At 40.0% G+C, this 24,339-nt stretch overlaps 2 long non-coding RNA genes across 3 annotated transcripts in view; one reads left to right on the plus strand and one right to left on the minus strand.

Moving 5' to 3' along the window:
* Window positions 1–3,131: 3,131 nt before the first annotated feature.
* Window positions 3,132–24,339, minus strand: part of LOC129011740 (uncharacterized) — a 52,034-nt gene continuing 30,826 nt past the window's right edge. The window contains exons 4-5 of one of the 2 annotated variants that reach the window (XR_008493417.2): window positions 5,498–5,633; window positions 3,132–3,512 (exon numbers count right to left, since the gene is read on the minus strand). This is a non-coding gene — a long non-coding RNA (uncharacterized LOC129011740). Of the gene's footprint in view, window positions 3,513–5,153; window positions 5,634–24,339 lie in introns of those variants that run through there. The other variant, XR_008493416.2, reaches the window with a different exon arrangement.
* Window positions 19,115–24,339, plus strand: part of LOC129011741 (uncharacterized) — a 42,390-nt gene continuing 37,165 nt past the window's right edge. Inside the window, exon 1 of the long non-coding RNA XR_008493419.2 lies at window positions 19,115–19,178. This is a non-coding gene — a long non-coding RNA (uncharacterized LOC129011741). The remainder of the gene's footprint in view (window positions 19,179–24,339) is intronic.

The following is a 24,339-nucleotide window of genomic DNA, read 5'->3' on the forward strand; positions in this document are numbered from 1 at the left end:
ATTCCTACTCTATTCTCCATCTCTCTTTACTCTCTTTCATACTTTCTATCTTTTAATGTCTCTAGACTGTATTCTGTATAGTTTCTTTAGCTACATCTCCCAATTGACTAATTCACTCTCTGGCTGCATCTGTCTTACCTGCTGTTTACATTGCCTTATTAATTTCAAGTTGTATGTTTATTACTTCTAGAAGTTCTAAAACTTCTCTAGTGACTCTTTTACAAATATATTTGGTTCTTCTTAGAAATTTCTTATTGTTGATATTCTTCCTTTCCTTTATTTCTCAAAACATTAAATATATTTTACCTTTAGTATCTCATAATTCCAGTATATGAAGTCTTTGTGAGTTTGATTCTTCTGTTTATTTTTTCTGCTGCTTTTTATGTATGGCTTCTTTGTTCTTTAAGTGTTTTGTGAATTTTGACTGTAGACTGCTTATTTTTCTTATAACATTTTCAGTGGGAATTCTTTGAGGCCTGACTTGAAATTCCTCTAGGAGTATTTGAATTTGTTTGACTTAATAATATGATGAAAGACACCACTAACATGGGGCCACTTTATATTCTTAATTTTTTTTTGAAACACAAAGACATTGTGAATTAGACAGAAAACCCACCATGAAGTCAGGTTTAATGGTTTGAATTCTCAGGAGAGATTCCCCTCATCCCCTACCCAGCACCCAGGTTGAGCCAGGCAAATTTCTTTGTTGTCCCTTCTAATGGTGGTTTTACTTCTTGTTCACTATTACACCGAAGGTGTGGCCCTTTGAATACCAGCTTTATGTTGGGTGTTCTCTATAGGCTTCATTTCCTTATATGGACCTTAAATTTCACTTCCTGACTCCTCTGATTTCACTAGACTATCTCAAATTTTCCAGAGTTCAGCAGAAAATCTCAGAAAGAAAGACTACTTTGGCAATCTCTTTCTCCATGGGGTCTCTGCTTTCACTTTGTTTTTGACCTCTGTGGATTCCTTCCTTATGCACCAGTCGTTAGATTATTTCTTCTCCAGCATTATGGTTGTTTCAGTTACCACATCCTTCAAAGCTATCTATAAGCCATACCACAGGAAACAGAAACAAAAATTGTTTGTTTACGTTGGTGAAAAATTTGCAAATAATCTGAATATTTACCCATAAAAAATTTATGGTACGTATACATGTATGAGATGTACATATAAAATGTCATGAAATCATGAAAAGGAATGTGGTCAACGTACAGGTGCTGGCATAAAAATCTGTTTAACATACACTTTTAAATGCAAAGAGCTAGTTGCACAACAATATACATAACATGACTCTGTTTATGGTTTATGTTTTAGAAAATGAGAAACGTATGTTCTTTTGCAAAGACGCATTTTTATTTAAATGCACAGAAAAAGATCCAGATGCTTACACACTAAATGTAAAGGAATTTTATTTATACTTTTTTTTAACTTTTTAGAATGAAAATGTATTCCTGTACTACTTGAGTTTATTTAAAAATAAACACAAGTTTAGGAGATTATAAGTTATAAGACATATGAAGCACTTAGTACAGTGCCTGACACATCATAAGAACTTAACAAATTTTTGCTTGTATTGTTATTTTCATTTAAAAGAAAGAATTATTGATACATAGTGGAGTATAGTATGATATGATGGTGGATTGTGCTGCTCTACTAATCAGTAGCAGACCTCAGATTGGAAACTTCATTTTTTTTTTTTTTTTGAGATGAAGTTTTGCTCTTGTTGCCCAGGCTGGAGTGCAATGGTACGATCTCGGCTCACTGCAACCCCCGCCTCCTGGGTTCAAGCAATTCTCCTGCCTCAGCCTCCCTAGTAGCTGGGACTACAGGCATGTGCCACCACGCCCAGCTGATTTTTGTATTTTTAGTAGAGATGGGGTTTCTCCATGTTGGTTGGTCAGGCTGGTCTTGAACTCGCGACCTCAGGTGATCTGCCTGCCTCGGCCTCCCAAAGTGCTGGGATTACAGGCATGAGCCAACGTGCCGGGCCTGGAAACTTCATCTTTTGATTAAAAATACCTATCTATTTCCAAACTATAATTTATAGATCACTTGTTTCACTTGCTGCTTTCAGATGTTAATAGGTATTACTCAAAAAAATCCAGGATCAAATAAATGTATTTTTAAATGCTGAGTTACACAAGTATAATAATTTTCGTTTGTTTTGTTTTTTAACAGTCAGAGTTATAAAATTCTAATATACATACATTATGAGTCTCAAAGAGGGAGATCTTGTGTAAAACACTCCTCAACTTACTGAAACCTAGAATCCTTTCTCTCAAGCATCCGCAGGGACTTCTCTTCCATGAAACACCCTTTTGGAAATACTTCACTAGACCATAATACATATAACAGATACCACAATATCCATTTACTGACTCTGAACAAATTGTGAGTTTTTATAGCCAAGTTGTCATGATGTTTAATGGATAGTGCATTCTCTTTTGTCCTTTAATTAGTCTAGAACAGATTCCAAGTATAAACAATGACTTGTTTTGTAACTGAAGGCAAGAGACCTTCCTTGTTGAGACCTTCCCTGTCCATGTCTCAGTATACGAAACACTTCTTTGGATTAGCATTGATTAATGGATGGAAAATATGATGCATCTAGAGCTGTTTCTTGGCATCAGATAACCTAAAGCCAAACAACAGGGCAGGCATGAAAAATAAGAGGAGACAAAAACAAGACCCCTGATGTCCTTGTTCCTGCTGACTGTTACTACACAATTAAGATCCCTGCTGATTGGGAAAAAAAATACACTACCATCTGTAATTGGATGAAAAAATATTTTTTGCACATGTTTGGACTGTATAAAGGAAAACTCAATGAAGTCAGAAGATATCAAAACAAAATACGCAATTCATTAGCTGTAAGCTATATAAATAAGCTATGTAAATAATGAATGAATGTATACATCTTGCTAAGTATCTCCTTCCTCCACCTTTTACATCTGCTAATTGTAACATGTTTGCAGAGAGCTGTTATCTTGGCATTCTTCATCCTTTTGAAAATACACCATTCAAACTTGTTAATTTGTTCTTACAGCATCAGTTAACCAAAGGGCAGCATGGAGAAGAAGAGATTGTTACTGGCTGCAGGTATATGAGTTACTGGTGGCAAATCCATATGGGTCTGCAACAACCTCAATTCTTGCCTCCTCAGAAGAAAGAATTTGACTGAGGGGCATAAAGCAGAAAAAGAGACCAAGGCAAGTTTCAGAGCAGGAGTGGAAGTTTATTAACAAGGCTTTAGGGCTGGGTGTGGTGGCTCACGCATGTAATCTCAGCACTTTGGGAGGCTGAGGTGGGTGGATCACGAGGTCAGGAGTTCGAGACCAGCCTGGCCAACATGGTGAAACACCATCTCTGCTAAAAATACAAAAATTAGCCAGGAGTGGTGGCAGGCCTCTGTAATCCCAGCTACTCAGGAGGCTGAGGCAGGAGAATCACTTGAACCTGGGAGGCAGATGTTGCAGTGAGCTGAGACTGAGTCATTGCACTCCGGCCTGGGCAAAAGAGCGAAACTCTTGTCAAAACAACAACAACAACAACAAAAACCCCACAAAAAAGCAACAAACAAACAAAAAATAAGGCTTTAGAAAAAGAAAGAAAGGAAAGAACACTTGGAAGAACGTGAAGCGGGTGATCTGAAGAACAAGACTTAGATTATTCCAGATTGTGGGTGAAGAACAAGTGTGGTATTTAACCATCATCCTAGGACTTCAGAGGCTGCCATCTTGCATCCCTTTCCCGTGATTCTTCTCTTGAGGTGAGCTGCACACATGTGTAGTACCCTCTTTACCCTTGGGAAGTGAGCACAGACAGGGTGTTTAGGAAGTTGTATGCATGCCCATCTGAGGCTTTCTTCCCTTTTCCAGTGGAGTGCCCCCAGAAGGTCATATTCTACCATTTTGTCTCTTAAAGTTGCTTCTCCCTGACATTGGCATTCAATTAACACTTTAATGTTAATAGCTGTGGATCAGCTGGAGACTGTCTCTCCCTGGCTCTGGTCACATTTTTTAGAGAGGCAGTATGATAAATGTTGAACCATCACTTGACATTCCTAGTGGGTGGCAGAGAAAAGCCCTGTCTTGCCTCACTCATGTCTATGTCTAACTACCTGCAACAAGAAGATAAAACGAGACCCCCAATGTCTTTGTTTCTGCTGACTGTTAGCATCTTCAGACAGAACCATCCTTAGGCACATGCATTTTTACTACGAATGGTATATTAGGAATAGAGAGAGAATACAAGCTGAAGATGTAGAATGGGGACTTGTGACTTCAATAGAAAAGAATTGCTTCCATTTTTTAACATTGGGGGTTAGGATAGTTTTGCTTCTGTAGTATGTGCAACTGGGCTTGACTTAGATTATTCCAGATTGTGGGGGAGAAGGAGGTCTTTACTTCCAAGAATTGTCTAAAAAACAGAGAACTCTCCCTGGAACATGATTTTTTAAAAGCCTTCTAGAAGGAAAAGACCTCTTTGGTGACATCAAAGGGCTTCCTCATTCTAATCCATAAAGAAGTTCAGTTGAAGTGAATAGAAGTTCCTCCATGGCCTGAGATTGTAACATTACTTTTTTCCTCAACTACATAGAAAGCAAAAAGTGATAATTTGGATTCTTTAATTTTTTAAGCACAAAAGTACTAAGTGCAGTGTTTCCTGACCCTTGCCTCTGAGTGGGTTCATGAGGTGAGGGCACTGGTGAGAAGGAGGTATATAGATTACTGTCTGTGACCAGGAAGTTCTCCATTCTGATAAGGCTGAATTTGATCATTCTATTAATAATAAGTGCTAAAGTCTGGAATATGTCTTCTATTGTCCTTTATTTGTTAAAATTGTTCATCTGTGCTCTCTTGCTACTCATGAAAATGACAGTGAAAAATAGCTGTCCATTAACACAAAAGCCAAATGTAATGCAGTAATGATGCTTGAAGCTTCCTGCAATGTTAGAGTTTTTAGAAATCATTAATAATAAATTACCAGCAATGCAATGGGAAGCTGTTAACTCCTTTCTTTGGTAGGTAAAACTCTCCATTATAAAATAATAATACACTAAGTCATATGCCATAGCCTTCAGCAATTTTCTTAAAGTTATTTTACTTTAAGACCAGCGTTGCCAACATTGAATTCATTTTACAGATTAGAAGACTGAGGCTATTTTACCCAATGATAATGTTGGAATGAGTCAGAATATTGTAATTGAAATCACTAGCTTAGTTCCGGATTTAAATTAAGGCCTCTCGCATGTTTGTAAATGTGACAGGCACCAGTAGAGATCATTGGTTAATGAGTGGAGGTTGGAGTGGAGATAGGGTTCCATTAATCACAAACTCTAGGCCATATTTCTCAATGTGTGGTTTGGGGCCATATGGGGAGTAAGAAAATGTACTCTTGGAGGAAAGGAAACAAACACAAAGCTTGCAAACAGGATGGCAAAACACTCTCAAGTCAAAGACCCTTGTTTATCAGCTCAAGGTCTCAATACTTGTTATCAGTGTGTAGCAGGGTCCAAGGCATGCAGCAAGTCCAAACATGCTCTGAGATGCTTCTCTCCTCTCATTTCCCTTAGTTCCATTCAGCAATTATCCAAGAACCTGACGGCTTCCTCTTTACGACAGAGTCTGCAAGAATACAAAAAGGAAATAAAAATGGCCATCCAATTAGCAGAGCCCACATCCAGTTCCCAGAGCCCACAAAGAGGGATTTCATGAAGGATAGTTCTGTCTGGTGCTATCATCCAAGACTTTATCTTTGTAATATGTGAAATCAGTTTGTTAGATAAAGATTAGCTCACACACTCAGTTTTCTTTTCTGAAGAAGAACTTGTAGGAAGGTGAATTCTAAAATACAAATTGTGTGACTTTTGGCAGGACACTTCCCTCTGTGCCTTTGCTTCCTTATAGATAATGGGAGGTGGTAGGATTAAAATAAGTCAGGATCCTAAATCACTGGCCCACCAGAGAGCGGTGGCTTAAACACGATAGCTTAATTTCCTCCCTGCTTCAAAATTTGATGGTGCTTTTATGTTAAGCAGCATTGATATCAAGCAGTCATGGTTCATTGTTCCACCCAGTTCTAGGCTAGATATATATATCCTGATACTTTATAGACTTCTAAGGGATGATCCTCAAACACATTAGAAATATAGGAAACCATAGAAATAACAAGTTCCTGAACATCTACCACTGCTTATGAAATAGTTGTAAATCATTTGTCTCCAACTATATTCTTTGTATAGTTATAAAATTCAGGACTCTATTCCAAGTGAGGAAGCAGATCTTCTCTTCAGTTCTGCAACTGTGAAACTTTAGGTAGACTCAGTAATAATTACTTAGGGGAAAACCTTAAAATTCAAGCTCTTTTAAGGAAGAACACATAATTTTAACCACATAAACAATCTTACAATCCTCATTCAAATCAGATACCATAACACATTTCTTATCAGACCTTAATGAATAGAAATGCAATTTCTTATAACTTAAATTCTGAAAGAATTACGTGACATGAGACAGAAGAAGGAAAAATGTATTGAACAAAAAGAGCCTGATACATCCTCATAAGGTTATTGGTCAATATTCCAAAAAATAGAGAAATAATCATGAATATATGCCTTTTTTTCTGGATATAAATAGACTTCACTTCAGGCTGTCATCTTCACTGTGTTCTTTCTTTTTTTTTCTTTTTTTTTTTTTTTTGAGATGGAGTCTCGCTCTCTTGCTCAGGCTGGAGTGCAGTGGTGCGATCTCAGCTCACTGCAACCTCCACCTCCTGGATTCAAGCAATTCTCCTGCCCTAGACTCCCAAGTAGCTGGGATTACAGGCATGCACCACCATGCCTGGCTAATTTTTGTATTTTTATTAGAGACGGGGCTTCACCATGTTGGTCAGGCTGATCTCGAACTCCTGACCTCATGATACACCCACCTCAGCCTCCCAAAGTGCTGGGATTACAGGCGTGAGCCACTGTGCCCGGCCGACCGTGTTCTTTCTTATGGAAAGAATTTCAAAATGACCTGCCAACAGGGTCCCAACCAGCCTGGAACAAAAGAAATGGCATCACCCACCCTGGTGTTCTAACAAGAAATTGCTTTGGAAGAGCTGATTGGCCTCTCTTTTCGTATGACACCTGATTCATATCCTTGACAGAATTAATTTTCAGTGAAAGGAAAGCTCGTTACTAATTCATTGAAATGGCCCTGTGCATTGAGAGCCAATTCTCCTAAACGTGACTTGAACATCCTTGTGTGGCATCTTGCAGGAAAACAATCTTGCCTCCTTGAATGGCCTTTAACACCTAGAGCCAGGAAAATTCCCTGACACATTTAGACTCTGACTGGGGTCAATGTTCAGCACCCCACAAGCACTCCTAGGGATAGTGACACATTTTCCATCTTCTCTCTTGTTTCCATTACTCCCTGGGAAGGTTCAAATTAGGCAAGCATCAATATTTTGATGCAGTGACATGATAAATATCCACGGTCAAGGCTTGCAATTGCATTTTTGAAATGTCAGACAGAAGGGAGTAAAACGAGCAAATAAAACCAAGCGAAAACACCACAAAGAGAAAATATATTAAGTGCCTTGAGAGATGTCCTATAGAACAATCTCTTACAAAAAAAAAAAAAAAGAAAAGCCTCAATCTCAACATGTCTAAAACTGAATTTGTTATTTCCCCTCCAAAACCTGGTCTGTGTTTCTTAGAGAATGGCATCACTGTTAAACCCACTTGTACAACCAAAGAACTAAAAAGACATCCTTGATGACTCCCTTGCTCTCAGCCACCATGTAGAATTCTTCACCAATGCCTGTTGATTTTACCCCTTAAATATCTCTTGACTCTGACTCCTCTCCATCTCCACTGTCATCACCATCATCCTTCATCTCTAGTTACTGGTTGTGTTAGGCCATTCTTGCACTGCTATAAAGAAGTATCTGAGACTGGGTAATTCATAAGAAAAGAAGTTTAATTAGCTCACAGTTCTGCAGGCTTTACAGGAAACATAGCAGCATCTGCTTCTGGGGAGGCCTCAGGAACAATCCAAGCATGGCAGAAGGCAAAAGGGGAGCAGGCACATCAAATGGTGAGAACAGGAGCAAGAGAGAGGTACGGGGGAGGTGACACACTTTTAAATGACCAGATCTCACAAAAACTCACTACTACAAAGACAGTACCAAGACATGGGGGATCTGCCCCCATGATCCATCTGCCCCCATGATCTCCCACCAGGTCCCCACCTCCAGCACTGGGGATTACAATTCAACATGAGATTTGGGTGGGGACAAATATCCAAACTATATCACTGGTAAAAACTGCTGGATTGTCTAGCCTCCTCTGTTAACTCTCACCTTCTACAATTTATTCTTATGCCACAGCTAGAATAATCTTTTTCAAACATAAATCCAATAGTAATATTGCTTTCTGGATAAAGTCCAAGATCTGTACATGACTGACAAAATTCTGAATGTTCTGGCCTGACCCACGTCTTCAGCTTGACTTTGAGCTACTTCTCTTCATACACTGTGATACACTGTGCCTTAGTCATTTGGACCTCCTTCCAGTTCTTCAAACTCATATGTTTCCTTCCAACCACAGCATCTTTGAGGATGACATGATGCCCAATATCTAATGCTCTTTGGTTCACACTTCTTCCTCCATTCACCTAATTAGCCATTATTCAACCTTCAGAGCTGAGATCAAGTGTCACTCTCTCAGAAAGGCCTTTCTTGATTCCCTCAGTCCAGCCATGTTCATTGTCATAAAACTGTCTTCCTTTACTTCAGAGCAAACAGCTAATGTGCAATTTTACATTCATTCATCCTTTAATCTATTGTAAGTTCAATATAGGTGGGGACCATGTCTGACTTTTTTTTTTATCATTGTTTGTTTATTCTACCAGTTTCAGTGAGAAATATGTTTAAAAGCTTCCATTGTGATTGTGAATTTTCCTATTTCTGCTTTAATTCTATCTTTTTTTATACATTCTGAAGCTACATGATAAAACACACAAATTTAAGCCTATTTATCATCCTAGTGGACTGACACTTTTACAGAGGGTCCTTCTTGACTTGCAATTTACTTTGTTTAATATTAGTATAACTATGGCAGCTTTCTTTTAGTTAGGGTTTGTATGGTGTATCTCTGTCCATTATTTCACTCTTTTTCTGTATCTTGTATTCAAGATGCTTCTCTTGTAAGCATTGCATTATTGGGTCTTGTTACATTTTAATACAGTCTGACAATACAAATGTTAAGAATTATTTACATTTAATATAATTGCTGAAACCCTTGGGGTTTTTTTATGTTATTTTTTCCAATTTGTTTCATCTGTTCTACATTTTTTTCTTTACTTTCTTTTGAGTTAATCAAATTTGTTTTGCTACTCCATTTTTTCACATCTTGGCAGTTATAAATAATCTTTTTACATTCTTTCAAAGGTTATGTTAGAGATTCAACATGCATTCTGCGTTGGTTAAAGTATAATACAAATTTGTACTTTTATCAATTTCTGTACAATTGAAGCATATTTGAACATTTTGACTTTATCTTCTTTCTGCCTTTTAGGCTATCATTGTCATGTATTTTAAATCTACATATTAAAAATTTAAAACCTTTATAAGGACATTATTAGTATTGGCTTATAAAGTCAATATTTATTTAGATTTACTTACGTATTTATCTTTCCTTTACTACTCATTCGTTGCTACAATTTTTTGCTGTCATTTAGCATCACTTTTCTTCTGCCTGAAAAACTCCCTTGTGCATTTCCTTTAGAGCAGGCATTAGTGACAAATTCTTCCGGAAAATACAGTGTTCACTGCTGTGGGTCCAGCTAAAATTTTGCTGGAAACACAGAGAAGAGAGGACTTGTTGAGCTATATTCTATGATTATGAGATTAATGAATCCAGATTTCAGGAAATTCTATAGGTCAAACAGCCCTAGATTTTCAACAGATAAAGTCTGAGGAGAAGAAAGGACTATAGGAGGTGCAGTGGATTAAAAGAGATTTACATATCAAACATTTTTTAATGGGCAAGTCTAGACTATAGTGTCTAGGGATGCATATGTGGTTAATAAAGCTATAAACACAAGAAAGAGATTACAATAAAAGTCCTTCTAGGGAAGGTGGTGCACTGTGATCAGGATAGCACACAAGGAACAGTTCCAAGTGGCTGGAAAAGTTCTGTTTCTTTATGGCAGTTACAAGAGTGTCTGCCTTAAAATAATTTATTAAGCTATACATTTGTTTTGAGTGGTTTCTGTCTTTGTGTTTTTTTATTTTACAATAAAAATATACAAACTAAAAAATGAAATAGAAATTAGTAAAATTTCAACTTCAGTATTTTTATTATCTTACTTTGGCAGGGATATTTTACACTTTATGATGACCTACCATTGTCTTTTACATCCATAATTTTGGTTAAGAATTCAGCTGTCAGCCTTACTGTTCTTAAAGATAATGTGTCCTTTTTCCTCTAGCTATTAACATTTTGTCTTTGGTTTTCAACAATTTTATTACTGTGCACCTTGCTGAAGTTTATTTGTATTTGTCTATCATTGGATTCATAGTGTTTCTTATAACTGTGACTTCAAATATTGCTTCTACCTGTTCTTGCTTTTTTCCTCTTTCTGACATTACGATGTCCTAAATATCTCTTACTGTCTTTTTATCGTGTTTGACTCTCTTTTCCTCTCTGTGGTTCAGTCTAGATATTTTCTGCTGACCTATATTCTAGTTCATTATTTCTTTCTTCAGCTATGTTCAGTCTGCTCCTAATTAATTTCTTGAATTTAAATTTTATTTATTGTGTTTCAGTTCTAGAATTTCCTTCTTACTCTTTTTTGTAGGATTTTAGTTTTCTGTTGAAATTCTCCATCTCATCAACAACTTTCATTCATATATTTAATAAAGTATTTAAAGTCTGTGTCTGATAACTCCAGGATCGATATAGTATCTAGATCCCCTGTGGATCTCTTTCTATTGTCTCCAAATGATTTTTGGTCACTTGGCTTATCTCCTTGTATTCTACAATATTTTTAAAAAGAATGCTGGGCTTTATTCTTTGAAAAATTATAGAGATTATTTGAAGTTCTGGATGATGTTATCTTTCTTCCTAGAGGTTAATGCCAGGCAGTTAAGTGAACCAAGTCACCTTAGTCCAACTGGGCTGAGCTGCTTTTACTTTTTGTGAGAGCTGGTCTATACCTAGTTTGCCTTTATGCTTAGATTGCTGTCCTTGAGGGATCCCAGCTGAAAGCCTAGGGTGTTTCTCAGTGCCTCTCCTCATTGAGCCATGACCTCCAATTTTGTTCATGAGATTGTGAAAACTATCTTCAGCCACTTATGAGCTGGCTAATGCTTCAAGGACAAAGTAGAATTGCATTTTGATCTTAACTTCTTTGTATTTATCTTCTCTCTGGAATTTTGTCTACTGATGCCCTTGCTGCCTTGATAGCTCTAATAATCCTTCAAGTAGTTTTTAAAATATATTATCCATCTTTTTCCCAGTTGTTCTTCGTGAAGTGTTTGTCTAATAGAAGCTAGTCTGTCATAGTTACAAAAAAAAAAGTCTCTTTAACTACTGTTTATTGATCATTTACTCAGAGGTCCTGTTATTTCCTCACATCACTCTGAGTTTTTTCTTTATTGAACTCTCCACAGTTTATAATTATTTTTATGTTTCTTTATTTGACATCTGTTTCCCCCTTAGACTGAAAACTCAGTGGGCCATCAGGAATCATGTGTTTTGCTTGTCACTGAATCCTTGATATCTAGCCCAGAATTGGCAATCAATAAATATTTTTAAAAAATGAATATAGGCTCTTGGTCTAAGCATTTTACATACTTTATCTCATTTAATCCTTTCCATAACCATATGAAGCAGGTATTTTTTAGCTCTGTTTTAGTGAAGAGATAACAGAAAATTAGAGAGATAAGTAACTTCATAAGGTCATTATATGTAAAATGTTCTGTAAAACTCCTCTTCCTGGACGCCTCATCATTATGCTTCTGCAACCTGTTACCTGCAGCCAGCTTTTTATTTTTCAATATACGGGCTATAAAATGTGTTCCAGTTCCTTCTCTTCATTTTCTTCTTCCTCCTTTTGTTAATATTTCATGCCTTGTTTTTTTAGGCCTTCAGTGCTCGTAAGCATTTCATTACCCAGTGAGCTGGAAAAATAAAAGACGATGAAGCTCACATAGCTGAGCAAGGAGTCTATGCTCCAAAACACCAAGAGGAGGATGCGTCCTCCCCTCCCCTCAGGCCACAATTGGTAGCTTTGGTAACTAGACTCATTCATTTAAAATTTTTAAACATTTAATTTAATTTTCTTTTAAAATACACTTTATTTTTTAGAGCAGTTTTAGGTTCACAGCAAAAATGAGCAGAAAGTACAGAGAGTTCCCACATACCCCCTCACACACATACAGAGTGGTGCATTTGTTACCATCGATGAATCCACATTGGCTCATTCATTTTTATGCTGTATAAAACCATCTGGGATCGTGTGTTTGCCCAGTTTCAGCTACCTTGTGTTAAGAGTCCTCTTTTGACCTGCAGTTAAAATTAAAAAGTCTCTGCTTCTTTGTCAGCATTCATTCTGTTCTTGACATGCTGCAGTAAAGTTCACTTACCCCTGAACTTTGACCGTTCCAGCACATTTCAGTGTTTGCATGCTCAAAACCAAGCAATTAACTTTAATATGCATTCTTAAAGGAAATCAGGTACAATCTCTGGAAGCTGTAAAGGATCACATTGTCACATTGAGTCCGAAATCTTTGTGATGCTGCTCACACTCATGGTGCTCTCTCCTCCTGCCCAACAGACCAAGGCCTGGCTCAGGTCCCACCACAGCTGTGAAGCCTGTTCTAACAAGCTCCATCCCACAACAATTTTTTTTTTCATCTTTGGCATCATATCTGGTATCAAACGCTCCCAGAGAAAGTCATTAACCCTCTCTGAGATTCAGTTCTCTTTTCTGAAAATGTGGATCAAAACACCTCCTGACAGGCTTGTAGATCAATTTACGTGTGCCCAAATGTGTCCAGGAGAGGCACAGAGCAGACAGGCAGGAAACATCAGTACTTCCCCTCTCCTTGCCTGCCCAGGGAAGTTTTCCTGGAGGACAGGTGCACAATGTGGGAGACAAAACTGTAAAACTATATGCAAATGCGCTTGGACATAGATTATAGCAGAGAAACAATACCTCTGTGCTATCAAGTCCCTTCTGGATTTGTAAAGAAAGGGGACTAAGAAGTCACCGGAGCAGAGCAGGGGAAAGATAGTAGAGCTGCCAGTGAAAGTCAAAGAAAAAGTGGGGAACAGGGCACCATGTGGCCCAGGAATATCCATGCATTTGTGGGCAAAGGGAAATGGAGCACAAAATGGCTACTCATCAAGACAGGTAGCCCTTTGCAGTCTCCATCTATGTGGAGACTGAGCTTCCAGTCACAGTACACAAAGGACATGGGTGAGATTTGGACAGACAAGGAAGAGGAAAATGGTTTCTGAAGGGGGAAAACAGAGAGATCCATAACTCTAGGGCACAAAATAAAGGTATTTAAGCACTGTCACAGCACACTGAGACAATGAGCAAACCCACTTGACAAGGGTCAAGTGCCTGGAAAGTCAGAAGGAAGCTGATAGTAAAGGATTTTGAATGTCTGGTTGAGGACAATGGGTTTTATCCTGCTATCAGCGGGGAGCTACTGGGGAACTTTGAGCTGGCGTATCACGTGATGACTGAGATACTTGAGCAGCACACACTGCAGGGGAAAGAGGACAGAGAGCGAGTGCAAGGTTCTTACAACAGTCCTGGTAGGAGCCGAGAAGGCCTCACCTTAAATGGTTACAATGCAAATGGAGCAGAAGGAATTTGTGTTCAAGCCCTGCCTTTTAAAATATTCCCGTGGCCTCAATTTCTTCTGGCTTCTTTCCCAATACCACTATATGGCAGACTCCAGGTGTTTAAATACGTTTTTTTAAAAGTTGGTGAGCATTTTATATATATATATTTAAAAGTAAAAGAAGATAATAAAATGGCCTTAATTCTGAGGATTTATTTAAAAAGAATTGTAAGAGAAAGAATTGGCAAACCTTCTCCATAACCCACCATCAAAGAGAGATCCAGAATATAGTATAATGTAACATAAAAACCGCTGCTATTCCACTCAGGAAGCAAAGAGCATAACTATGACAACCATTGTGATTTTTCTTTTACAGTAGACAGGCTCAGCACAGGCAGAAAGAAACAAAAACTTCTTAGCATTCATGAGTATATTGTTCCAAAATGCAGAAGGTGAAAGTCATGGTCATGGAGAAGTCAAGTGACCTGGGAAGAGAATTGGCCATCGCTCTCCAGGTGAGGAGGAGACAGAAATGAAGCTGGGAGACCTACACCCTTCACCTTTGTTCATGGAACCAAGCTCAAGCCTCCCTCCTCCGCTCGCAGTATAAATTGAACAGAGAAGTATCAATGAGTATCCAATTGCAGGGCTTAAGGAAGAATATTTTGGGATGTTTCAAGATGCAGAAAAGGATCCAAACATCAGTTCTCAAATGAACAATGAAACACAGCTACCATTTGTTGAGACCCCTTCTGTGCCAAGCTCTAAATGCCCTTCTGCTGTCATGTCACCTAATTCTCACCATCGAAGTGTATTTGGGGATGGTCTTCATCCTATTTTATACATAAAACTATGAAGCTCAGAGACCTGCAGTAAGTAATCCAAGACCTTAGTGTAGAGCCAGGATTAAAATCCAGCTATCCCTCCCTCCAAGGACCTATTTGCTTGCCTTGTTATGGCATTGAATATTATCACACATAAGGCTTATAAAGTGGGGAGAAGACACCTTCACACAGTGCCTGTGTTTTGTTGGCCTCATTTGTGTCTTATTTTCTAGTCCAAAACATCACAGTCCTCGCACTGCACAGCTGCCTCTACCTGGCCTGTGCCTTCTTGCGAAAAGCTCTTTGGTGTGGCTGGCAGGACTTCAGAACTGCATGTTTCTGTTGAAGAAAAAAAAGTCTGAGTTAGGAATTTAGCCTTGCTCAGACTCAGCCCTTTGGCCTGAATGCAGAGAAAGAAGTCCAAGTCCCTGAAGTCCAGAGAAGGAAGAGTTTCTGGAGCTAAGCCAAGGTGACCTTTCAACAAGGAGCACCCTTTATTGAGGCAAAGAACAGAATCTTTGCTCCTTTGCTGAAGGTGCCCCCTCCACTTAGAAAACTGTTTCCCCCACTCTCCCCTTGGCTGACTCCTGCTAGGCATTCGTAAGTCCCAAGTCAGGAATTGCCCCTCTAGGACACCCACCCTCCTACCTCTTGTGTTCCCATCACACCCATGCTTTCCTCTGACATCACACTTGCCCTTTAGGTGACTTCTCTCCTGCTAAACTGTGAGCTACTTAAGGTCAGGATCCAGTTTAACTCTGCTAAGAATCCCTAGTGCTATAAACTTCATAAATGTTGAGTGAATAAATGAACAAAAGTGGCCAATCCAAGCCTTTGTGGGGAGTATTAGAGTAGGGTTTAGATCTGGAGTACAGAGAGGGCTGGACACCTCCTACCTGACTCCAGAAACTTCCCCTCTCCTCTGCCACCCCTCAGACTTTGATGCTCTCTCAGTCATTGGTAGCAACGATACCAGAAATGCCTTAGGAGATTCACCTTTGTCTGTGAAGTTGGAGGCGTCAAAGGAGTTATGCTCTTTGCTTTGGGTTCATGGTTCATTCCAGGAGGCTGAGAGCTGAGGCTCTGCCCTGGTGGGTTCCTAGCAGAGGAGAAGGAAGGTGCAGTCTCAGAATCCCACCTGATTATATTTACTTCTGGCAGTTATGGCTAAAGGTGCTCTAGGTTGGGGAAACAAGAATCAGAGGATGCTTCCTTCCCATTTGACAGTATATATCAATCAACATGACTTTCTTGAGTTAACCCCAACATCTTCAAGTACGATTTAGAGGCAGCCCAGAGAACCTGGTGCAAGCCCTGAGCTGACACAGTGCAGGATGAGAAGGCAGACACTGGGGAAGCAAGTTCATCTCTCTGCAGATACTGTAGGTAACTGAGTGTGCATGGGGCTACTGCCCTAGCCGGGCCATGCCTCGTTCAACTTTCCACCAAATATCTCTCCTCTGTGCCAGCTTCTGAGGACTGGACAGAAGCCAGGTGCTGCTGCAACCATGAAGACCCATTATTTGCTCACTTGGGCTACTCTCCTTTTGGAACCCTCACGTGCAGGCGACCCCCATGCTGCACAGCTGGCACAGGGTGGTGGTGGAGCCTCCTGTGCACGAAGCTCCTGTGGGGTGCTGCTGCCCTGGGCTCCCTTTTCCTCATCTGTGTGCTCTGTCTGTTTACTCTTTACCTAAGGATTCATGAAACACATGTGAAGCAAATTGGAAGCAGGGATTGGTGGCCAGACAGACCCAAGGTTGAAGTCCCTGATCTTGTACTTGCACGAGTTGTCTGTTGTCCCTGGGCCCTATTTTCTTTATCTATCCAATGAAGCTAAAAATCCCTACCTTGCAGGTTGTTGTGATGATGAAAGCTGTTTCTCAACCTTAGCTACACATTAGAATTCCCTGGGGAGCTTTAACGTGCAAATGCCCTGGTCCTACCCAATCAGTCTTTGGAGAGTAGACCCAGGCACCAGTATTTTGAAGATTTCTGGGAGATTCCTAAGCGAACCCTAGGTTGTGACTCCAGGATTACAGACAATGTGTATAACCTGAGTGGCATACTGCTTTCGGAATAGACTATCCCATTAATAAATGATACCCATATTACTATAATATTATTGCTGCTCCTAATCTTCCTTCTGCCAAGAAAGGAAGTATGGTTATGGGCCTAAAATATCCAAACTGTAAATAACAGAGCACATATAAGTGACATCACTAGCCTCCAAGCTGCTCAGTGAGATAATAACAAGAGTGACTTGAAATAGCCAATCAGCTGTGAGGACCCCAGTTCTTTAAAATACGTGCATGCCATCTCTCACGTCCCTGCCTCATCCAGCCTGGGTCTGTGCCAGTAGAAACTTTTCCAGTTAAAGCCCAGTGCCTTTATTTCCAGTACTGATTGTCGCCTGGGAGACAGCTGTCAACTTGTGCATCCCAAGTTACCTTTGCTCTGCAGTAAATAGATGAGTCACAGTTGGTCCCAGCAGGTCAAGGAACAAGCAGCCCTGGGCCATCCTGTCTGGTGGCTGAGGCTGCTGAGACAATGCCCTTGGTGCCTATGAAGGAGTCATAAAGTTGGGCTTGACACTTTTTAAAGTTATCTTAGTTTGCTGATTGTTTGGCTAGAGGGACTGGTGTTGAGTCCTTCCTGGCTGTATTAGGGCTTTGCATGATAAGCGTAATTAGGGTGAGAGGAGGCTGAGCAGCCTTCAGTGTCTGAGGCGGCAATGGGTCAGGCAGAGCAGTGCAGATCATTGACCTCAGTAGAAAACCCCCAAGCTGCACTTTAGATACCAGGTCCCTTCTTTTTCCAAACTAAAAATGTCCTGGGTGTTGGTAGCAGAAGGGCCGACTATAGGTTAATGTTGCTACTTATCCTGGTTTGTGGGGCAGAGAGGGCTAGCTTTAGTTTTAAGCCAAATGTTTAAATGTTTCTCAAATCTATCTACCTCTTTACCTCCAAACCACCCAAGTCTGGGCCAGAATCATTAAAAGATGGTGCACTTGTGCCGACTCGACAGCCACAGCCTCCCACCAGGATTCCCACATTCTCTCCTGCCTCACAGAGCAGCCAAGATGATCCAGCCTCACCTCAGGTCAGACCATTTCACTCCCAATGTGAAACCCTTCCGTGATTCCTTGATACTTTTGGGATCAAGCCTGACCCTTTGACATGGTCTCCAAGCCTAGGTCAGCCTGACCATCATCCTCTTACTTCCTGACATTGCTGCAGGTGGGTGGAAGTCCTCGGCTTCTCTCAACTCCAAGCTTCTTTTCCTTTTCGGTCTTGGAACCACAGTCTTCCACCCACCTGGGGCACTTTCTCAAGCATAACTCTCAGCCGCCTTCAGTTTTGAGCTTAAACTTTACTTCTTTTCTTCCTCCCCCTAGAGTTCCTCACACATGAGCCCCTTGAACTCTGAGTTTGGGATCCTAACACTTCTTAGGCTTTATTGTTACCCCTTGCCTAACCAGAATCTAAATTCCATGAAGGAGGGACGCCATCCATACTCCCCATGCCAGTGAATACATTTCGAGTAAACCCCAAAAGTATTTGCCAATGATAAGGTAAAAGCAGTGGGGTTCACAAAGGACAATACCATTTGCAGAAGAAGCACCACGTAGCAATAAAAACCCAAATGGTTATCCAGATTACGTAAGGGCCACAATCATTGGCAGGGTCCCCATCACGTGTAAGAGACAATGTGAGTTATTTTATCTATATGAAATATGCCTTTTTTTGGTAATTGTCGTTTTTTCAAAGAACTTTTTGCTAGGCTATTGAAAAGGTGAACGACTCAGGAGAACGGGCATTATAGTTGACGGTTATTTAGCAACTACAGTGTGCCAGGTCCAACAACCTTATGAAGTAGGTGCAATTATTACTGCCATTTGGTGAATAAGGAAACTGAGATACATAGGAAATTAAGTAATTTGCCCAGTGCTATAGAGCTGATCGGTTGAAATCGTATCTGAAGCCAGGCACTGCCATTCCCGGGCAGGCACCCATTGTACTGTCTCCCTGTGGAACTGCAGACCACCTTCCAATATTGAGGGTCTTCCATATTTGCCAGAAAATACCATGGGCTGAAGATGTGCAATAGGCTTTACCTCCCTCTCTCAAGAGGTGGAGCTGGTTCATGCCTCAGAACATAGAAGGGTGGGGTTTGATTTCTCATCTTTGTGAATTATTTCTGAAGAGTTTATTGTATAATCAGTGACTAAGTAATTGTGGCCATGAGGAGATACAAAGATGTTTCATTATGGACGGTGTAATCTTTAACTTCACGGAAAGGACCCGGGGCTCTGTGGCTTCCCATCCATCTTGTGACCCGGAATCATGCTGATCTAAAAGAGCCCTGTGACTCTGGGAAATTTGTTATCAAAGGATGTTAGCCACAAGTCCTGTTGGCAAATGGACTCCAGGTGGCCTGCAGTGCCAAGCTGTTTCCCTGCCAGCCTCCCAGTCTGGCCCTGACTCTCCAATGTAAGTGAAGGGCACAACGGAAACGTTATTTTAGGCCTTTCCACTTTAATTGCATTTCCTACAAGGGCGTCTGCAGGTTTTTCTTCATTTTGCTGGTGCCTCCCATATGATGAGTGGAGATCCACTGAGCAAGGTCATTGACCTACTAATTGTTAAAGGCATGTAGAAGCTTGGAGGGCTCGGATCTCAACAATATCCTAATTATTATGCATTGGTTAGATGTTCTCTTCCCCATACTGCGTTATCGGTTTCATACTGGCTTCTAGTAGTAAAATCACTTGCTCTCTCTCTTAGCATGGTGACAATTCTGTTGTGATTAACTCTTTCCCAACTTCTTGCACCTGAGAAATATATTATTCTATTAGAAGGAGCTCAGAAATGGTATATATATTTTTCTCTTTTATAACACACTTCTATGAAGTATCAGACATTTCATTTGCACTTTCTCATCTAACCTTCGCAACATCCTTATGCATACTTATTATTATTGTGTCCATTTTATAGAGGGGAATATTGAACAAAGGGTTTGTTTGTTTTGTTTTGTTTTATTTTGTTTTTAAGTGACTGACCTATCAAATGTCACACAACTAGTAATTAGCAGACTGGGTTATAAACTCAGGCAACTGGCTTCAAGCTTAACTACTTCATGCTTAACTACTGTACTGTGCTATTCTACTTTACTTCCTTGTATTGTTTTTAACTTGAGTGATTTTTATCCATTATAGTTGAATCCATGACTCTTGTTTACTTGTTTATAAAAAACATATGGTCCTGAGTAATTAGGATGTATTTCCCAGCATCGTTCAGTTTCCATGACACATATTCTTCCAACCCCAACACACACAGAACTGTGCACAACATACAGTTGAATTCAAACATATAAACGTTGGTGCATTTTCCTTTTTGTGATATAAAATTGTCCTCTTTCTTATACGCAATCACCTAACCAATTTTTTCAAGATGATCTAGAACCTATTCTTTGTAAGCCACTTTGGAAATTAGGGGGACTTTTCTGAGACAGAAATAGTGTCTCTGATAAATATGGAATTCCAGGGAAGGTACACATAGGGTCTTAACCCTGGATGGACAGTGCTTATCTCTTCAAATGGTTTGAAATAATCCTTCAAACCTTTTTGGAACTGATTTCACTTCACCTTAGAAATCAACCACATAACACATTGAGTTGGATCAATGCATCCTCTGTATCTCTTGGAGCAGCAGCAGTGCAGAATTTTCCTTCTAAGATCAATGGCAGGCTGGGAAAATACCCAGACATTGGTACACAATGTGACAAGCAATAAGGAGTGGAGGTAAGAGATCCAGGCCAAGCCTTGACCTCACCCGCGCTTACTGGTCTTATGATCCTAGGCTCATTACAGCTTCTTTGAGTCTTGCTTTTAATTTCTTCACAATGGGCCTGACAATACCTGCTCTCCTTCTAGACTTTTCAAAGGGTGACATGAGATGACAGCAGAAGCTGCCAGCCATGGTGGTGAGCACACAGCAGGCCCTTACTAAATGTGGAGTCCAAACCCCACACCTTAGCAAAGCTGGTTTAGGAACACTCCAGGGAATGTCTCAACATTTTTCCTGCAAGGTAATTTCTTAAAATGAGTACATTGCTAGATCTCAGATCCCCAAATTTCCAGAATAGAAATGAATTTTCAGTCACTTCACAATGAAACTGCAAAGAAACTAAATGGAAAGTAAGTGATTTGGAGACTGTCAGAGACACAAGGAAGTAGTCTCTTAAGCATCATTTTCTTTCTTCTAGATTTGGATTTGGGAGTAGATTATTTAGACTCTTTTTAAAAGTAATTTAGATAACTTTTGAACAGTCGAACTATTTAAGGTTAAAAAGAGTGAAGATAGATAAAGGTTAACAATAATTTGATAACCGGACAAAAAAGTATAAATCATAGTAACTGTAACAGAACAAAATCCATTTTCCCCACTTAGAAACGGTAACTATTAGGTGGACAGAGCCCAGAGAAAACACTTTAACAGTATTGTTTGCTGAAGAGAATTCCTGTAACTAAATCAAAAATATTATTTTCGTGGGCCCTCTACCAAGGCATAGAAATAATTTTGTTATTACAGGCTCAACTTTCTAGAGATGATTTTGTGAGAAGATTTCACAAATGGTCGTGCTTGTCTTTTAAAGATAAATGGTAATGAATACACTGAGAAATCAACTACAATCTTCAGGGTATGTGTGAGTCTCAGACTCAACACCTTCACGACCTGTTTCCTTTTCCTGTGAGAGTTAGGAATCCCTCCTACGTGTCTGTGCTATTGTGTAGAGATGAAAATGTACTTTCTGTCATGTTGGGTAGTGGAACTGGCAGAGGTAGATCTCATCCCTCTTGGTATTCCAGCCATTTGCCTTCTTCCTCTCTCTGCAGAAACGCATTAGTAGACCACTGCGTTCAATATTTGGGCTTCTCAAGAGGCTATTTTTGTTGTTTGTGACTTACAACTCATTAGAAGACAGTGAAAAATAATTCTGTACCTCTGCGGCTATTTAACTCCTTGAGAACTGTTTGCTTATGAAATCAAGCAAGACTGGAGAGGGTGCTTTGTGACAGTGAAAGAAGCCCAGGACAAATAATTTTAATTGGCAGGAGCAGTGCTGACTGGGACCCCAGACAGCCACCTGAGACCACTGTAACTTTCCTCACTGTTGCCTGTCTCTGTTCTGGTAGATGCTGGGTTGTGTGTTAGATGTAATTTTGCTTTTAGAAAAAAAGAAAAGACAAAAGCACCTGAAATTATCTCTGCTTGCAGTCATTCATTCATTCATTCATGAAATACTGATTGAGTGCATATTGACAGACAAAGATCTGTGCTAGTAGCTGTAGTGATCAGAGCCAGGCCCAGGGCAAGGCAAGTGGGGCACTCATCCCAGGGGCATCATTTAAGGGGACACACACAAAAAAACAGGAATCAAGATAAATAATACCTTAATGCAATATTTCAAGAAGTCAAAAGTAATGCAAAAGAAAAATTTGTAATAAAGACAGAATCAGTAACAGTGCTATCCCAGGCCATACTAGTGCCTGAGGCAAAAGGAGAAAATTGAAAGGAAAAGAGAAAGTAGAAGGAAAAATATTGATCCTGTCTTTATTCACACTGTTGACATATAGTTCATCACAGATTTTGCACTCATTTTTTAGAGTGTCCCATTAAAATATTATTTATTTTGACTTTGGAGGGCCCTTTTAAATTTTGTGTCTGAGGTAAACACCTCAGTGGCCTCACACTAGTCCCAGTCCTGATGGAGATGCAGAGCTCCTGCTTTTCAGGAGTTTATAGTAATAATGGGAGTGCTACATGCACTAAACAAATTACTGTATTTTAAGGTAAAAAGTGATACATGCAAGGAGAGAGGAGATGGATAAATAGCATAGGCACTAACAGGAAGGAGAGTGTATTTCTACCTAGGGGTCAGTGAAGGTTTTGGAAGATATTGTGTTTAAATGGGACCTTACCATGTTCTGGCTGGAGATTAAGAGAGAACGGACTCCAGAAACCACATCAAGTTTTCAAATGAAGAAAGAAGCATTACCAGGTCAGAATAGAGTAAGGGAGCTCAGCACCTATAAATGGAGAAGGTGTGCCAAGTGTGGATGAAAGGGTGTGTTTATAGGGTGCAGAGCATGTCTGGGAGTCCTTCCTGTGGCACAGGAGAAGGCCTTGTAGGGATGGATTCATTTTACAACCACCTTATATAAACAAGACCCTTCTTTCCAGTTTTCCAGAGGGAGACAGAAGCCAGTGTGTGGAAACAAGTGAATAAATCATGCTTGTGAATGATGAAGGAGGAGCCTTGAACCTAAAAGTTATCTTCATTCATCAAGTTAAATCTTGCCTCAAAGACTAATCTCTGACCCAGCAAGCAACATTCTGCAGCGGTCAAGATGCATGCCAATGACAAAAATCTTAATGTACAATATCAAATTGGTATAAACTACAGTTACACAAAAGCAGAGGATAAAGCATGAATTCAGAATCTTCTACAAATTAATATCCAAGATTGAATCAGGGCTGAGCTAGAGGGTTTGATTCTGAATCTTATAATTCGTTCACGTCCCACCCTCCTTTATTTACTACTAACCGCCTTAAGGTTCAGAAACAGAGATTCTGGGAGGTTGTTTTGACCTAGTTCTCTGTTTTGAATAAGAGGAATCATTTGTGAATCTCTACTAACCCAGCTGGAGGAGGAGCAGAGAGGAGGTTCCCACTATGCAGAGTGAAAGAGAGTGTTAGCAAGAGTCAGCAGAGATCACCTGACCCACAACAAGTCAAACCTAGACTGCTGGGCAAGCAGTGAATGGTCACCATTAGCAATTATTTGTTGGGTTAAGAAATGAACAGCACAAATCCTGCAGATTGTATTTTTCTAAAATTAGCTCACACTCACATAATATCTAACAGGGAGGGGGAGAAACAAGCCACCTGAAGATAAAATTGATGGCATTCTATGCTCCCAAAAGACATTCACAATCTTCCAGGAGGAGTGAAGGTATTCACTGTCCACTGGGTGACTTTACACCCACATCGTTAAAGCCTTTACCTCACCTAGAGGCTTTACTTTCTCAGAAAACCAAATGATCAAGTTACCAGATTAGAAAAACAATCTGTTTTAAGAATGAAAAAGTTTTGGCCTAAAGTGCACTGATGCACTTACTTTTTACAGAGTGATAGGAAACAGTTTTTCACAGACTCAGAGGAGGTGAGCATTGAAAGGGGGCATGGATGTCACTAGCCCAGTGGCAGTACAGCTGTGGAATCCTTTCTCCAGGGGAGGCCCCTCAGCTATCCCAGTATGTAAAAGAAACCGAAGGGAGCTGCTCTGGCCAAGGTCAGAAAGGGCCTGGAAACCTCAAATCACAGCTTTTGCATAACCCTAAATAAGCCAGTGTAAAACCAAATAAAACAAAAAAGGAGACGAAGAAGAAAAATCCCCAAGGAAGCAGAAGCAGTGAAAGTTTGGAAGATTTGCTCAAAGACACACAGGTGTAAGGGATGGGTTTGGGATACAGCTCCTGACTCTAGGTTCTGGCTTTTCCTGCTATGCCCACAGACAGGATGTCAAATCCAAATGATGCCATTTCCCCTGGCAGTGTGTGCGCTCACAGGACCCACATGGTGTATCTGT

This window comes from Pongo pygmaeus, chromosome 14 (genome assembly GCF_028885625.2).
Source record: "Pongo pygmaeus isolate AG05252 chromosome 14, NHGRI_mPonPyg2-v2.0_pri, whole genome shotgun sequence".
Taxonomy (NCBI): domain Eukaryota; kingdom Metazoa; phylum Chordata; class Mammalia; order Primates; family Hominidae; genus Pongo; species Pongo pygmaeus.